This window comes from Panicum virgatum, chromosome 9N, assembly GCF_016808335.1.
Source record: "Panicum virgatum strain AP13 chromosome 9N, P.virgatum_v5, whole genome shotgun sequence".
NCBI classification, from domain to species: domain Eukaryota; kingdom Viridiplantae; phylum Streptophyta; class Magnoliopsida; order Poales; family Poaceae; genus Panicum; species Panicum virgatum.
The window spans coordinates 55070946-55088213 of NC_053153.1; positions in this window are offsets into that span (position 1 = coordinate 55070946).

Genomic DNA, 17268 nt, shown 5'->3' on the forward strand with positions numbered 1-17268 from the left:
ATTTCAAAAAGATGTGACAACACGGCAACCACTCCAGCTCACCTTTAAATCAGTCTCTCTGGCGAGGACGACGGACCTGTCATTCTACAGCGCAGGTCTATGGCGTGTAGTGGGGAAGGCGGCATCTAGGCGCGATCGACCGAGCGGCAGCAATGCAGTGCTGTGAGTCTGCATGCACAGAGATGCATCGAGTAGTCATTTCGAGAATCGAATCTAGCCTTTTCAGTGTTAGGTCAGCTAGCCTCTTCACTGTGTTGTCATGTAGGCTTTTTAGGTGCATTTACACTCCACACTCCGGGTATCAGACCTTTATGTGCCTATAAATACTCCGAAGTTTGTGAACTCCCAGCAGCACTTAAACACCAAAGCTCATTGTATACCCAATGTCTGGAGGTGGGTCTAGCAGGAAGAATTACTACGGTTTTGGGAAAGGAAAAGGGGGGGGAGAAAGGGAGACCCCATAATATGGGAGGGGCCTCTTGGACCTGATTCCTTTCCGGAACCAGTGTTTGAGTTTCCGCCACGGCACAAGAGTGAATTTACCAATAAAACTCCTCTTCGACAATACGATAACCGTAGAGAGCCGTGGCCAAAATGCAGACATGGTGAGGACTGCATAGTGTAGATGTGCACCGACGGGATGGATGGCGGTCGGCATTTCTTTAAATGTCCACACGCATGGGTAATACTCGGTTGTTTCATTTCTTTATCTTCAATGAGACACCTTACATGAAATTTGTTTTGCAGTCTTCCGATGCTCCAGAAAACTGTGGTTTTACTAGGTGGGTCGATCCTGCACCAATTGATTCTGTTCAGGAGTTCATCGAGTACCTCCAGATAAAGATCTTTGATCTGGAATGCAAGGTGAACCATTATGAGGAAGTGAGCGAGGGTAACAAAGACGATGAAGTTGATGATACCAGCAATGCTGCCGGTTCACAGGATGAACCATGCACTATTCCTTACTGCAACTGCCCTTGTCACAAGAAGAAGGGCCATGCGCCTCCGGCACCGCCGCCTGCACCACCTGCAATGGGTGGATACTGCGGAGAAGGCTCAACGCAGTTTGCTACGTCGGGGTACGGCTACTAGGACTACCCTAGTGCTAGTGACATGCTGCATCGTTGTGTTTGTTCTATTTTTTTAAAAATTACCTAAGGCATGTTAGGTTAGTCCGGAATCTGTTTACCGTAGTTTGCAATGGGTTCTGCCATGCTACTGCATGTGTGATGTGTGTTTCATTATCGTTGTATTATGATGTAAAAATTGATGGTTCACATTATGTAATGCATTTCTTAGTTCTTATTTCTTAGCGTTATATTAATTAAATGTGTGCTTTTTAGTATTCTAGTGACATGAAAAGCTCCGACGCCCTAGGGGTGGTTAGATATATCTGATGTTTGAATCTCTGATATTTATTTGTAATGAGATAGCTGTGGATCGCTTATTTATACACTTCAACGTTCGCCTCTGATCACTCTCGTATTTTCCATTACATACAATAGATGGTATGTTTATACTTCGATGCTCCATTACGACTAAGTACGATTCAAACTCGACATTATGTACATGTCTAGTGAATGCATGTTAGGTACGAGACATACATACAACCATAATACAACATTAACAATACTAAATGCGAATACATCTTAAACCGATGAACATCATATGTTATAGATCATGGCATGAAATCACCTAGGTCGTCATCCTTGTTGACAGATGGTGGTGCTCCAGGTGGTGTAGTATGGCTCGACGAACCTCTTGGCTTTCCCTTTCTCTCTTTTCTGGATCTACGTTTATGTACAGGGGGAGGAACATCATGTGTTGGAGGCCATGGTTTGGGGGCATGAAGTCATCCATGTCGTCATTCCGTTAACACAAGTTTGTGATGCAGGTGGTGCAACATGACTTGATGAACCTCTTGCCTTTCCCTTTGTCTCTTTTCTGATTTTAGGTTCATGTAAAGGGGGAGGAACATCATGTGTTGGAGGCCATGGTTTGAGTGGCACGAAGTCATCCATGTTGTCATCCCAGTTAACACAAGTTGGTGGTTGAGGTGCTGCAGCATGACTCGACGAACCTCCGGGCATCTGTTCTTGCGCAGGCCAATTACTATCACCCGAAGATCTTATCCACCTCCTTCGTCTAGTTTGCGGCATAAGTCCACCGAAGATACATACCAATTTACGAAAATTTGGTATCGTTTTGTTAATCAACTCTGTGTCCTCGGGGTAATCCTAGCATATAATTAAAAAACAATGTTACTGTTTCATAAATATGGATTCGAAATGACGGACGGGATTACAACTGAATGAGAGTTATCTTAATGTGCATCTCATACACCTCTGGCCACATCCATATCTTACAAGAACTTTGTAAGAATCCAATGATATTAGGATAATTCGCTAGTTCACATACTCTCATGTATATCTTCCGACGTTCTAGCAGGTGTACCTTTACATCTTGCGTCGTAATACCTCGAAATAATGTGAAATCTTTAAACTCTACTACTTTGGACAACACCATCTCTATTGTACCATCCGCTAACGGATCCAACTTCTTACTGATAACAAGATGGGTCCTGATATCAAGTATTATACTAGATTTTTCTTCGATCCATGAAAATCCTCCGCAATTGGAGGCAGCCATTGCCTTATGCTGCAATATCAATAAGGTACTTTCATAATTCTATTCTAATTCATAATTAATTTAAAAACAAGTCTATAATAGTACTGAAATTGTAATATTAAACGAGTGTTCTAAATCACCAAATCTAATTCAGCTAATCCGCTAATTAAATTAAATTGTTATACAATATCAATGGATTCATACGGAAGTTACCGGTAGATCACAAGTACGCAATTCGGCAGAGTTTCGCCGTTTTTCTTCTCCTCACCCCTCTCTTTTTTCCTGAAATTTTAGGCTCAAATGACAAAGGGAATGACGGCATATGGCAGCCAGGGCTTATATAGGGGGAAGGGACCCTGTCGCCCCCCCCCAACGGGCGACAGGCCCCTGTCGCCCCTGGGGTGGGCGACAGGCCCCTGTTGCCCGTTGGGGGGGCGACAGGCCCTTTTTTTTGCCAGAGGTCTCGTTGCGAAATTGAAGAAAAAAAACACTTAGGGCCTGTCGCCCTATGGGGGACGACCGGGGGTATTTCTGAAATATTTCAAAATGGACATATATTTTTGAAATTTTTATTTTTAAAAAATATAAAAAAGAAAAAAGCGCTAAGCACGCTACGGGCCGTGTGCGGCCTGGGCTCCCAACGCAGCCCATGAGTGGGAAGGAACCCATCAATGATGCCAGAGAAAACACCGCAAAAGTCTGAGCTCGGAATTCATATCCACATTCCGGAGGAAGAAAGAAACTTACCCATCTTCCATTATGGAAGATTCACGCACAAGAAAATAAATGGGATCTAAGAGCAAGGGCAATAAGAGGGACTTTAAGCTCCTTCCATGTCATCTATAGACACCACTTGGAGACATATTCTACAATAATTTGTCTTTTATATTGTCTCTTATGGTGTATAGGAACATTAAATTTTTACATATAAAAATAAATGAAAGCCCCTCTTAAAAAATGAAATCTCATGAAATGCGTGCGCAAGAGACAGGTTAGGCTCCAAAATCGACTCTTGTGATTTGTTTCTTGTGCTAGAGGTGTCTCTTACGTAAGAGCTGATATGTACATGGCATTCTCTTATTTTATTTCTCTCTCATCCATGAACTGTTGCTGATATGAACAGACTAATAAACTTTTATTGTACCTGCTCTTAGGCGGCTAAACACTGACCGGACGTGGGCTGAGGTATCGTGGACCAAGGCAGTAGCAGGCGGCAGAGCATGTCTGCGGGTACGAAATTTTTCCTATATTCTAAGAGTACTAAAAGAACTTTAATGCGCCAGTTTGAGAATTTCTGCAACTGTCTAGCTGTGAGCCTTGGAGGAGACGTGTCAGCCATCAGTTGGTTGACATGAGGACATGCCTACTTCCAATCTCAAAATTCAAATGAAAATTTCTTTTATATCATTCATATTTTTAAGAATCTGTTTGAATCGTATTATACGTTGGAATTAATGGCACAAAATGGAATCCAATACGTTATTTTTAGTCTCTTGTTTTGCATTCCAATATACTAGTTCAATATTTTCATTATATCATTTCAACATTTCCAGTATACTGTTTCAATATTGATTTCTAAACTGTTGAATTAGTTTTCTCAAAGTGTTGAGTTATTAGTTGTTTCAAAATATTGAATCGGTCAGAGAAAATGCTGAACACAGTATTGCAATGTACATGCCCAGGCCTTGCAGCAGCGTTTGTTCAAGCCTTCAAAGGCAGCGAAAATGATAAAGAGGGCTCGCTAGTCGCTAGCTTGTTATTCTCCTGAGCGTTCGCGCGTCGCTGCCATCCGTTTGGGCCAGGAGCCCAGGAGTGGGGGCGTGCTCACATGTGCTAGAAATCGATGGCGCATCACAGAAACGCCTCCGCCTCCCCCCACCTCCCCCAGCTCCGGTGGCGCCACCGCCACCTCCGTCGCCAGGGCCAGCTCTAGAGGAGGGGCAGCAGGTGCGACCGCCGGAGCCCATGGAACTAGGGAGGCCAAGATCATATATGTAATTAATATAATAATAATCATCATATACCAGCTTATGAGGCCATATGTTAGACATAGTAACGGATCATGACTCTAGTGTACTCGCAATCCTACATAATTCTTATATATTTTTAGTTCAAAATTGAGTAAGATAAGAGTCTATTTTTTTAAAATCCGGTCCTTAAATTATCAAGCTAATATTTGAGGTCTTTTACCATCTCTAACCATGACATACATTCGTAGAAAAATTTCCAACTTGTAACCTAACCATAGGTGGAGCGCAGGCATGTTTCGAAGTTTTGTTTTTGTTTCCTGCCACCCCCGCGGTCCTTGCATCCTTCTCACGCGCTCGCACTAGTTTGGGTTCTAGATGAGGAGAGGAGATACTGACACCAATGTGATTTGCTCCTTACTCAGCGACCGCCAATGGCAAGAAAGGCAGACAACCGACACGCACGCAGTCACAGTAGGCATTACATTTTTTATTTGAGGTAATCATAATGCTTATTATTTCTAAATTTTTATTACACTATTGTTATGTTTTAGGAGCTATATATAAATATATTGCAACTGTAATTTTGGTACTAAAAATTAGTTTAACGAGCCTTTATATACTTACTCGCCCAAGGGCCCTTGAAATTATAAAGCCGGCCCTGTCCGTCGCCGTCGACCCTAACCAAACACGCAGCCGCACAGTCCGTCCACCGCCTCGGCTCCGCCGCCGGCCTCCGCCCACTGGAGATCCTGTCTTGCCCAGCCAGCGGCGCTCCCGCGTCGCCTCACCCTCCGCCGGCCCAACCGCAACTACCGCCGCCCCCGGCCTCCTCTTCTATAGCTGGAGGCCATGGAGCCATCCCACCCCCGCCAATCCGAACTCTAAAAGCCGCCGCCTCCCTTCACCGCCGGCGACCTCGCCAGCAGCCGCTCCTCTCACCAACCCCCCCCCGACCCCGGCAACCCCCTTCTCTAACCCCGCCACCACCACCATCGCGAGGTCTAGAGGAGGAAGAAGCACAGTACCGCGCGGGCCCACCTGCCAACGAGCTACGCCTCCTTCTGCGATAGCTCTACCTCTAGTGGTGCGCGCGATAAATAGCCTCCACCGCCAGGAGCTGCCGGGTTTTTTTTTTCATGGGCCGTGCGATTCCTGGACTTCCTATCGCACGTAAGGTGGATAGGAGCGAACCCCCTGATGAGCTAGCAGAGCGCGCCGCCTTGGACGCCTCTGCGGGACTGCAGAGGCTGAGATGGTATACTTTTTTTTTTGAAGATTATGAGATGGTATACTTCACTGGACTACATGAGCAGCACAACTGCACAAGACGAGTGTGGAAGGCGACGGCACTGCAGCCAAGTTTGGAACGAGCAGCTACTGCAGCCGCGTCGCAGCCGGCAGCGAATACACTAGTAGGGCGCACAGCCAGAGCTAGTGGCCAGGCGAAAAGTGATCTCCTGGGGATCGTTCCAAAGTGGCCGCGGCTTTGCTGACGTGGCGCCTGTAGAAACAAAAAAACATTGGCATCACGCGGCACCTAATCTCACCAACTGCGTTTCTTTAGGAAAGGCCTACCATCCTGTTACCAAATTCAGAACGTCGTCGATTCTTCAGCGACACTCGATGCTTCGCTGCGTGCGTCAGTAGAAATGACACGCGAGCCTCACAGAAGAAACGCGACGAGTTATGTGGTGGTAATGGGCTATGGCTCTAGTGGCCTCTTCACAGCTCATCAAAGCCCTTAAATTTTTTAACTTAAAATTATATAAGATTAGAGTCCGATCTTTTTAGGGTCCGGCTCTTAGATTTTCTAATTCAAAATTTTGGGCCTTTTATCACCCCTAGTTATGTCCAAAACGCTACGCCTAATCTGACTGCGTTGCATGCCAAGTTTAGATATCAGAGTAGGAAGAGATGGTGAAAATTAAGCCAGACACCGTGTCCACGTACCTCGCTCGCATTTCTTGCTCCTCGTCGTTGGCAAATAAATAAACCAATTTTCAAGCACTTTAGCCTCTTTTTGGGCAAATATGTCTCCACCAATGGCTCGTTTGCTTCTGGCTAATCACCATGAAAATGCTAGTACTCCAGTTGTGTGTAGGTACTTCTCGAAAACTTAAAGTAAATGAATGTTACACCTTCTGATATTTTGTTGTCATGTAGGTCATTTTCTAGCTTTGATCAATGTTACGAATAATGCACTAAACACTACTATATAAATCATTTTTAGAGGCGGATAAAAATATATTTTTAGAAACGGGTACGGTACCCGCTCCTAGTTTTCGTAACTAAAAATACTATTTTTAGAGGTGGATAATGCACCACATGACCCGCCTCTAGAGATTGACTTTTAGAGAAGGGTCATGGCATGACCCACCCTTACAAATCCATATCCAAAAAATAAGCCTCGTACGTGCCTTCCTTACCACCACACCACACAATCACTTGTGACTTCATGGGCTATGCTACTCTTTTATATTAACTCAGAAGTTAATTAATAGGGGCGGGTGACGCCATCACCTGCCCCCAAAAATCATTTTTCAGGGGCGGATGACGCCACCACCCACCCCTAGAAATATTTTTCTATTTTATTCGAAAACTCATTTAAATCTTTACATATAGAAAAACAAATAAAAAAATTGAAACTTCTACACTACGGTTATTGTAAACTATAGAAATGAAAACAAATATGACAAGTATGTTTAACTGTATATAATGGTTAAGATGGTGAAAACCTCAAAGTATGACTTGAGTTATATGAGATACTGTATAGTTATAGCTATTAGAGAACTTATAATAATATTTTGAACCATTAAATGACCTCAAATGAAAAAATTTCAACTACAAAGTTGTAGATCGCCCATTTGTAGGGGTGGGTGATGGCGTCACCTACCCCTAAAAATGATAGGGGCGGATCAAATACTACGGTAACTTTGCTCTATTTGTACCAATGGGTTACATTTTGACCCAGCCCTGAAAAAAATTAGGGCGTTGCTACAAATTATTTTTATAGTAGTGAAAAAGACTCCCAAATTTAACAAACTACTCTAACTGATTTCTATGATTTGATCAAAACTAGAAAAGTTCGACTTACGATAAATGGCCTACATTTTCTAACTCAGTGGGTTTCAATGAAAACGTAGTAAACACTATTGGAAATGTTTTTTTTAAATACAGTATTCATGCCAACATTTTCCATCTAACTCAATGATTTCAACATAAGTGCTCCAATTTGAAAAGAAAAACAGGATCTGCTCAGTAAAATAATGGTCAAATTTCATAAAAAGGGATATTCTATCTTAATGTTTCAGAACTATATATAAGTTGTTCCATAGTAAAACTTTTATTTTGAAAAACCATCATATTATACATCTACAACTGTATTTGTGATTTGTTCCTAAAATACAGGTTAAAATGTTTCATCTTTAGGGGCAAAATATTCTAGACATGAAAAAAATGTTTCGATAGAAAATAGACATTGCCCCGAGCAACAAGAAAAACAAGTAAAGTATAAATACAGATTGGTGATATGAGTTGACAATAAAAATTACAAACCAGAGAAGAAAACTGCTTGAGGGTTAGAAAGTAGAAAGGCGGCAAGAAAGAGAAAAAAAAAAGAATGAAAGGAACATAAAAGGGATAATGAGGCATAACTAAAGAGAAGAAAAGGGAAAGAAGCGTGGGCCGCAATGGTCCAATAGACGGGCGCAAGACGCGAACACAGGAGCGTGCAAGACGACGGCACCGCGTGCCAGCGAGTACAGTCGGCGCATCGCCGCATCGGGCAATGCAAGTCCGGAACGGCCTGTCCTGACCTCCCCATTCTCGTCGCCCATCCTCGTTCATTTCGTTTCCCTCGGGTCACATGGCGCGCTATGCTGCCAATGTTTGGTCACTAAGCTAAGGGCGAGATCAAGTACGAGTCGCAGCTCCCGGGCACTAACTACTCCTTCAGCCGCAGCCGCACCGAGTACACGCACACTACTAGTAGTGATGCCCAGACAGTGACGAACCGAAAGCTAGCCCAGTGCGTGCCAAGACTCGCCAACTTCTGGCACCCGCTACCGTACAGATCCGAAGCTCCCATACTAGACACGTCACGTGTACACTAATCACACCCACTGGCCCATGCACAGTAGCTCCTTTAGTCTTTCGTTTAGTCTTCCACAAAATGAAACGAAAAGGTGTAGTCTTCTTTTTCCAAATTAAATGTAAAAAATGTGAGAACCGCCCAATTTGATACTATTTTAAACGAACCGCCGGTCATTATCATCTATATGAGAGTTAACACGTGCTTGCCGGAGAGCGTGCCACATGTTATCCCACATCTAGAGACACGAATAACCGACACGTCATTCATCCATAATAATATCAAATCCGGTAGTCCCGGTATGTGCTCCAACATACGTCCAGAATCAGCATATACACATACCGTTTACAATCGAATACATCGCTAATAATCCACAAAGAGCAGTTTTATATTAACAGAGTTCACAACTTAACATTACAAGATCAATATAGGTGGGTTTCAAACTTCACTTACAAGCTTTGGGCTCACGAAAGTCATATTAAACAGAAACATAAAGTTTATTGTATTTACATGCTCTCACGAAACTCAATTACGATAAAGAGTTACTAAAGTGATGATGCCTTGCTCAAGGACAACACCACAACCACCACGACCTACTCTTCCCCCGCGTTTGGATCAGCAGGGTAGAAGTGGCCGAACACCACTTCCGGCTCACCTGCAACTAGGTTTAGAAAGCACCCTGAGTACAAAAGGTACTCCGCAAGACTTACGCGATTACATAAACAAGGATCATATATTGGCTCAAGTAAAAGCTTTAAGATTAAGTAATTATTGCATAAGCATTAGCTCTCTACACTATCACCTATCAGGATTAATTAATCTTGCCCAACCCCAAACACTTTTAGTTGATTAAGAGAGTAAAATAATCTATAATTGATCATAGCTGTAACATGAACCATTCCCAACATAACCGAAATTCTATGAGGAGTTCATGGGATAAAGAGCTTGCTCATAACCGAGAGTGCGTCAATTCGAATTGATTATAACCTTGCAAGGGTGTACTACTTTACCCACACGACGCAAGGACCATGCGACTCACCCAATTGGCCAAAGTTGGATCAGGGGGTACTCGCGTTAACCGTTCCCAACATGGCTCGATCATTGAACCTCATACCTAGATTACGAGTAGAGACTTAGTTCCACCAGGGACAGATCTAAACTTTCCTACACATAGGTCCACCTGGGGACACACTAAGCCTCTCTGCATAGCCCGTAGCCACGTATCTAGGACTGCACATCAATGATCAAGTCAAAGAAGGTATTTGGCTTATCCGTTCCATTATATTGGATATGTGGTAGCACGGAAAGGTGCTCAAAACCGACGTCGTCCACTCGGTCCTTAATCGATCCAAGCGGACTATGCCCATGTGATTTCATTCTCTAGGCCCTAACATTCCGCTCGAATCTCGGTATTTCCACTTCATCACCACCCAAACCGAACCAGTGCGATCAAGGATTATCGGTAAGTGTGATCATCCAAACCATTCCTGTCTAGCGAGCAATAGAAGTATTCTAAGCAGGGCTAAGCATCTAGTCAAGTTAAGTAATTAACTATCTAACTAGTGCCAAGAATAGGGATAACAAATCAAGGATGGATTATGCATAAAAATAGGTATAAAAATGCAATACATACATACTATATATATATAGCCCAACAATACCCAAGTGTAATAGCTAAACTAAAACAGATTAGATAGGTGCAAGGAATATGATTAGCTGCTTGCCTGGGTTAACTTCAGACTCGACCACGAACGGGACTCCAGACTCGGGCTCAACGGACTCGGCGGGCTCCACGGGTTCGTTCTCCGACGGCTCGATCACTATTATGCATGAATGCGATGCAAGAATTAAGAAATGAACTTAACAACAAGCATAAATCACGAAACAATTTGAGAATGCAGAGAACATTGCAAATAACTCATGAAAATTGGTTTTGCAGCAAAACCATTTTTCTAGAATTAATCATAAATATATAAGTTTTCAGCCACTCTAAACAAGGTAAAACAGAAAAGAAATGCAAACTAAACTAAACAAATTCAAGAAAATTATCTAAGATACTAAGCATGAAAAAAAGCCAACAAATCTGGTTTTACTATTTTCTCACTTTCCAGAAAAAAGTTCTATATTAAACCATTTTCAGACAAAGTATAAGAAAACAAGCTAAAACATTGATAAACAACAAGGAAACATGTGAACAAGTTGCACCACTGAAAACAACACCTCACAATGAGTCTAACAAAATTTAGTTTGGCATTTTTAGAGCAACATACAAATAACTAAGCATTAAAATCACTTTTGCAAGATAAAACTATAAATAAATCTACAACAAAGTAACATGCAAAACAATATTTTTCCTAAGTAGATCTAAGCTAGAGGAATCCAACAAAACAAGTTTCATAATTTTTGGAGCTATACATGAATTTATAGGGATTTTACAAAGTTGCAGATAAATAAATCCTAAAAAAAACCCTAACAAAATTGCTGGGTACACCCGGATCCGGCCACACCCGTCAGCCAGAGGCCGACAGGTGGGCCCCACGGGCAGGCGCCCCACCCAGGCCGGGCCTTGACCGCGGCGTGGGCGCGGCCACGACGCGCGTGGCGCGCCACGCGCGCGCGCATGTCGCACGCGGTGACGGCAGCGGCAGCGCAGCGCAAGGCGGCACGGCGAGGCGAGGCCAGAAAGAGGCCGGGGGCGCGCGCACGGTGCGGAGGGGATGGAGGCGAACCGCACCAGCGACAGCGTGGGTGGGGAGCGGCGGTGAGGAGGTGGCGCGACGGGGATGGGCAGCGGCGGGCGGACCGGCACGACGGCGGCCCTACACAGCGGGGGGGGGGGGGTCGGGTGAGGGGCGAAATCGAGCGAGGGAAGGGAGGAGAAGCTCTCCCCGCGCGGAATCGAGCTACGGCTCACCGAGGGCGGCGAATCGCGGCGGCGACGGGAGCTCGGGGCGGCGGCAACAATGGTGGGGAATGGCTAGGGTTTGGGGCGGGGAAGAGGGCCGGTCGGGCACGGATAAGGAGAGGGCGAGGGGAAGAGTGAAGGGGCGGCACGGAACGCGAAGATGGCCGGCACGTGGCACGTCTCGCGAGGATGAACATCGGCGACGGGCGACGCGTGCGCGCGGCGCCGAGCGGAACAGAGAGAAGGGAGGGAAGGGGAGGCTGACAGGTGGGGCCCGGCGGGAAATTTTATTTTCTTCCCTTTTTTTGCTGTGACAAAAAACATCCCTCGATCCGATATGATCCTTGCTGTCGCTTGTGTCTGTATAAGTTTCGTGTTCCTCATGTTGGAGTAATGGGCTTGGCCCATTACTTCTAAAGCATTAAAAGAATTTAAAGCCCACTATTAATGCTAGGGAATCAATATTTAATTCCGTACCGAGAATTTTGTAGGATCTCAACCGACTTAAAAGGTGGACTTCGTGTACACCACTTGTGAAGCCGGTAAGAGGAGGACGGTGAACCACACGCGCGCGCGCGCTCGCTCGCCTCGCCGGGCCGTGGCCGTGGCCGAGGCCGAGACGAGGCGCGGCGCGGCGCGGCCGGCCGGCCGGACGGGCGGTGCGGTGCGGTGCGGTGCGACGTGATGTGCTGAGATGAGAAGGATGTTTTGCAGTAAAGAGTATTAAAACAGAGGGTTAATGTCGTCACTAATGACCGGACATTGAAGGCTCTTTAAGATGTCCAGGTTCGTTGAACCTGAGGCACATTAACTGCCGCTCATCAAAGCCATTCATGACGTCCAGGTTCGTTGAACCTGAGGCATATCGTGCCTATATAAACCAGCACCCTCTCCTCTCATCCTCACTCATCTCAAGCACTCATCCAGGTACTCCTCTTCAGGAGACCTCTCCCTTCTCCCTCAGCTGCTTTCTGCCTTCCCCACCGCTAGCACTGCGCGCATAGGTCTAGCGAGAGCAGTGCCTCCGGAACCTCTGCTCGCTGAAGGTCCTGCACGGGACGCGGGCAATTAGGTTTTTGGGGAGCGTCTTGACGCGACTGCTCGCTCCCTGAACGACTCCTTCGTCTACTTCCCGGCGTAACCGTTCGTGGGACTGCACTGCGAACATCTTCCTGCATCGACATAGTTCGGCTACTTCGAGCAAGACCAGTCGAATAGCATGTCTATTCCAGCTAGTAACGGCGCAACCGGTGCCTCCGGCACTGGTCCCGCCTTGGGGTACTTACTAAACCTACTCTGGTTTAATTCTTTGTTCATGCTTATTAGTCAGAATAACATGAACACATGCACATATCTTGTACTCACATTATCACTCATCTATATTATGAAATTGATATTAATATTTGGAATTAAAATATACCAAAAATTGCCTAGATATCTAACAATCCAAAAACCTAATTGTGTTAATAGGCTTTTGGTATCTAGCTTTGCTGCATCAATCAAACCACCACCTTTTGATGGTTCAAATTACAAACGTTGGCAAGAGCGGCTTATACTGTGGTTAACACTATCGAGAGTGATCCATGTGAAAGAGGGTAAGCCTGAACAATTCTCTCCAGAGGAAGGGAGTGCGTTCGATGAGGCTGATATCCTCTTTCGAGGCTTGATCATTAGTGTTCTTGGTGATAACCTGGTGGATTCTTATATCCGGCTGCCAACTGGAAAAGTATTGTGGGATGCTCTTGAGGCTCAATATGGAGTATCTGACGCCGGGAGTGAGTTGTATATCATGGAGCAGTTCCTTGAGTACAGGATGGTCGAAGACCGTTCTGTAGTGGAACAGGCTCATGAAATACATACTCTGGCAAAAGATCTCAAAAATTGCAGCAAAGAGTCCCCATGTGTGTTACCCAATAAGTTTGTGGCCGGAGGTATAATCTCTAAGCTGCCACCTTCTTGGAGGGACTTTGCTACTTTTCTAAAAACAAGAGACAGGAGTTCACAATAGATGGACTCATAGGGACTCTTGATGTTGAGGAGAAGGCGAGAGCAAAGGACATACGTGGGAAAGGAGTTGTTGGTGCTTCAAGTGCCAATCTTGTTCAGAAGAACAACTCCCACAAGAACAAGAAAAAGCCACCGCAGAACCAACCAAAGACTAAGAAGACAACCACTTTTAAGAAGAAGAAGAAGACGTGAGCTTGCTATGTGTGCGCTAGTACGGATCACTTTGCTGCAAAGTGTCCGAACCGCAAAGGCAACGACTCCGCCAACATGGTTATTAGCGAGCCTGGAGGAACTTCGGGGTACGGTAATTTATTACCTACTGTTCTTTCAGTCTTTGGTTCACCCGAGTGGTGGGTTGACACTGGTGCTAATATTCATGTTTGTGATGATGCTTCTTTGTTCTCTTCTTACCAGACCGGCGGGACTTCCTCCTTGCTGATGGGGAACGGATCACATGCGCGTGTTCTTGGTGTTGGTACGGTAAATCTGAAGTTTACTTCGGGGAAGACCGTGCAGCTGAAGAACGTGCAGCATGTCCCCACCATCAAGAAGAATTTAGTCAGCGGCTCTCTACTGTGTAGAGATGGTTTCAAATTAGTCTTTGAGTCCAATAAATGTATCTTGTCTAAGTTTGGTACTTTTGTTGGAAAAGGTTATGAAAGCGGAGGCTTGTTCCGTCTTTCTTTGTCAGATGTTTGTAATAAAATTGCATACAATGTTATTAACGTTGATGAAACAAATGTTTGGCATTCGAGGCTTTGTCACGTTAATTTTGGTTGTATGATGCGCTTAGCTAATTTGAGCTTAATTCCAAAGTTCACTTTTGTCAAAAATTCTAAGTGTCATGTATGTGTTGAATCAAAACAAACTCGTAAGCCTCATAAGACCGCGGAGGCAAGGAGCTTGGCACCCTTAGAATTAATTCATTCCGATTTGTGCGAAATGAATGGAGTGTTGACAAAAGGTGGTAAAAAATATTTCATGACTTTGATTGATGATAGTACTAGATTTTGTTACATCTATTTGTTGAAGTCAAAAGATGAAGCTTTACACTACTTTAAAATCTATAAAGCTGAAGTAGAAAACCAACTTGAGAGAAAGATCAAAAAAGTTAGGTCAGATCGTGGTGGCGAGTATTTCTCAAATTTATTTACTTTATTCTGCGAGGAACATGGTATTATTCATGAAAGGACGCCTCCCTATTCACCTCAGTCAAATGGGGTTGCCGAAAGAAAGAACCGTACTCTAACGGATTTGGTTAACGCCATGTTAGATACAGCGGGACTTTCCAAGGAATGGTGGGGTGAGGCTATATTGACTGCATGTCATGTCCTAAACCGTGTTCCTACAAAGAATAAAGAGATAACTCCATTCGAGGAATGGGAGAAGAAAAGGCCAACACTGTCATACTTACGTACATGGGGTTGTTTGGCAAAAGTGAGTGTGCCAATAACCAAGAAACGTAAGCTTGGATCTAAAACTGTGGATTGTATCTTTCTAGGTTATGCTATTCACAGCGTTGGATATAGATTTTTAATAGTGAAATCTGGAGTACCTGACATGCATGTTGGTACTATAATGGAGTCCAGAGATGCTACATTTTTTGAAAATATTTTTCCCATGAGAGATGAAACAAGTTCATCTAGGCAAGAGTTCATCGAGGATGATGGCTCTGCTAAGCCGATAGAACACAATGAACATACACTTGTAGAAAATTCTGAGGAGGATAACAATGATGCTCCGAGAAAGAGCAAGAGACAAAGGACTGTAAAGTCTTTTGGTGATGATTTCATTGTATACCTCATAGATGATACACCCAGAACCATTGAAGAGGCATATTCATCTCCTGATGCTGACTATTGGAAGGAAGCAGTAAGGAGTGAGATGGATTCTATTATGTCTAATGGAACCTGGGAGGTCGTTGAACGTCCTTATGGATGTAAACCGGTTGGATGCAAGTGGGTGTTCAAGAAAAAGCTTAGGCCAGATGGTACTATTGAAAAGTACAAGGCTAGGCTTGTGGCCAAGGGTTATACCCAAAAAGAAGGAGAAGATTTCTTTGACACTTATTCACCAGTTGTCCGATTGACCACAATTCGAGTGTTACTTTCCCTGGCAGCCTCTTATGGTCTTCTCGTTCATCAGATGTACGTTAAGACAGCTTTCCTCAATGGAGAGTTAGAAGAGGAGATCTATATGGATCAGCCGGATGGGTTTGTATCAAAGGGTCAAGAAGGAATGGTTTGTAAGTTGTTAAAATCTTTATATGGTCTCAAGCAAGCGCCTAAGCAGTGGCATGAAAAGTTTGATAGAACTTTGACCTCTGCCGGCTTTGTTGTGAACGAAGCTGACAGATGTGTGTACTATCGCTATGGTGGGGCTGAAGGAGTGATTTTGTGCTTGTATGTGGATGACATACTGATCTTTGGCACTAGCCTTAATGTGATTAAGGAAGTCAAAGAGTTTTTATCTCAAAATTTTGAGATGAAGGATCTGGGAGAAGCTGATGTTATCCTTAATATAAAACTGGTAAAAGAGATCAATGGTGGGGTGATTCTTACACAGTCTCACTATGTGGAGAAGGTGTTAAGTCGCTTTGGTTATAGCGACTATAAACCTGTCTCAACATCATATGATGCCAGTTTAATTCTTAGAAAGAACAAAAGGATAATGCGAGATCAGCTGAGATATTCTCAGATCATTGGTTCATTAATGTATTTAGCGAGCGCTACAAGACCTGACATCTCGTTTGCTGTAAGCAAACTGAGCCGGTTTGTTTCAAACCCGGGAGATGATCATTGGAAGGCTCTTGAAAGAGTAATGCGCTATCTGAAGGGGACAATGAACTATGGAATTCACTACACCGGGTACCCAAGGGTACTAGAAGGGTATAGTGATTCAAATTGGATTTCTGATGCTGATGAGGTAAAGGCCACAAGTGGATATGTGTTTACACTTGGTGGTGGAGCTGTTTCCTGGAAGTCTTGCAAGCAGACCATCTTAACGAGGTCAACTATGGAAGCAGAACTCACAGCATTAGATACCGCCACTGTTGAGGCTGAGTGGCTTCGTGAGCTCCTTATGGACTTGCCGATAGTTGAAAAACCGTTACCGGCAATCCTAATGAATTGTGACAATCAAACGGTAATTGTCAAGGTGAATAGTTCAAAGGATAACATGAAGTCATCTAGACATGTGAAAAGGCGGTTGAAATCTGTCACGAAATGTGATAGACAATGCATCTATGGAATTGGGTTTGAGACCCACGTGAGTCATTCTATAGTGGAAACCTGTCCTATGTGATCGGAGATCCCGTGAATTAGGATGGTGAAACAAACTAAAGTTTGACTGTGAGAAGAGAACCTTTGTGAAAATGGCTCATTCTGTGTATAAGGTGCATTTCTCTTCTAATCTGTATGGCAGATTGGTCTATACCTTAATGTGTGCCAGGTGGTTTCTTTTAAACAAATGAGTTGTTTTCTTGAAACAAAGATGTTGTCCTACAGAACATCTGAAAGGAACACATCTATATGAGTTTGACCACTGGTCATGGTCTATGAGAATTGGGTATTCTCTAGAAACTCATGAAGGACCTGGAGTATGACTTATAAGCTCCAAACCGCGGGGATGCTTTTGCAGCCTAGTACCAGTGTAGGGCTCTGGTCAAA